The sequence below is a fragment of the Mustela lutreola genome, chromosome X, assembly GCF_030435805.1.
Source record: "Mustela lutreola isolate mMusLut2 chromosome X, mMusLut2.pri, whole genome shotgun sequence".
Classification (NCBI taxonomy): Eukaryota; Metazoa; Chordata; class Mammalia; order Carnivora; family Mustelidae; genus Mustela; species Mustela lutreola.
This window is the reverse complement of record NC_081308.1, coordinates 44,767,079-44,768,544: the sequence shown is the minus strand read 5'-3', so window position 1 is coordinate 44,768,544 and position 1,466 is coordinate 44,767,079. Positions and strand designations below refer to the sequence as shown.

The 1,466-nt window shown below is 37.6% G+C and overlaps 1 pseudogene; it reads left to right on the top strand.

Annotated features, from left to right (window-relative positions):
• The first annotated feature begins 499 nt into the window (after positions 1–499).
• On the top strand, positions 500–1,126 carry LOC131820942 (dynactin subunit 6-like; annotated as a pseudogene).
• Positions 1,127–1,466: the final 340 nt, after the last annotated feature.

Sequence of the window (1,466 nt, the reverse complement as noted above, 5' to 3'; positions counted from 1 at the left end):
GAGGGGGAAGCAGGCTCGCTGGTGAGCAGAGAGCCCGATGTGGGGCTCAATCCCAGGACCCTGAGATCATGACCTGAGCCGAAGGCAGAGGCTTTAACCCACTGAGTCACCCAGGTGCCCCTGTAGTTATAATTTCTATGACCTTTGAGATTAGCTTTCAGGCAAACTTTTTGGTTACTGTGAGGCTTTCTGGGAAAATCTCATTAACAGAAAAAATTTTAGCAGCCCTACCAGCTTTCTAGCAAAATTCTCATTATAAAGCCTGACTTAGCACAGTGTTTGTAACAGCCCCTCAGTTATGCATGTGATATAACTTAAAGATTTACAAGATATACTTAAAATTCACATATTTTATAATGTTTTCATTTATATTGTATCATTTTTTACTCAAACTCAATTTAAAGGAAATTTTATATCAGTACTAAAAATATAAAACATGCATTAGATGCTATGGTAAATATTTTTAAAAATTAATTCTGTGAGTGACACGGACCAAATCATGGTTGAGAAGTCTCAAAAGAGTGTAAAGATTGCTCCTGGAGCAGTTGTGTGTGTAGAAAATGAAATGTGGGGTGATGTAACTATAGGATCCATGACAGCGATCCATACTAGAGCACAAATTACTGCAGAAGCCAGGCCAGTAGTGATTGGTGAAGGTAACCTAATAGAAGAACAGGTGCTTATCATAAATGCTCACCCTGATATTATCACCCCTAATGCTGAAGATCCATAACTGAAACCTATGATCACTGGCACCAACAATGTGTTTGAAATTGTCTGCTATTCCCAAGCCATTAAAATGGGAGATAATAATGTCATTGTATCAAAAGCATATTTGGACAGAAATATAATATTTACAAGTGTTTGGGTCACTTCAGTTTGTTGCAACCTGAATACAACTGAGGTCATCCCTGAGAAAACAGTGATCGATTGTTCAGACTGCCTTTGTGGTGTGCATACCGAGCAACCACAACTCCAGATACTACAGCTGGATTTCCTGATGAAAATCTTGCCAAACTACCACCACCTAAAGAAGACTATGAAAGGGAGTCCAACTCCAGTAATGTGTGAAGACAATGGTGAGAAACCTCTTAAGGACTTGGTAATAAGATACCCCAGAGAATAAAACTAATTAAATCAACAGGTGGTGAGGAAGTAATAGTTTATCAAGACTTTTGGTGGCTTGGGAAGAATATACCTTGAGACTCACCACTTTGGGCACTAATTGCAAGCTTAACTGAACCATCTTCTGATTTGCTAATATGGCCACCACATTATAATTCAGGGAAAGAAGGAACTCTGGATGAGAGCATGAGAATTCCATTCTACACATAGTAAATTTAGTGTAGATTTCTGATTTATACATTAGTATTGTATGAATTTACTTTGTATAGCCCAATTTGTATAGCTCAAAGTCTGTCAATTTAGTCTATGAGTTCTAAATATTTTGATAAAATAGTTTCTGA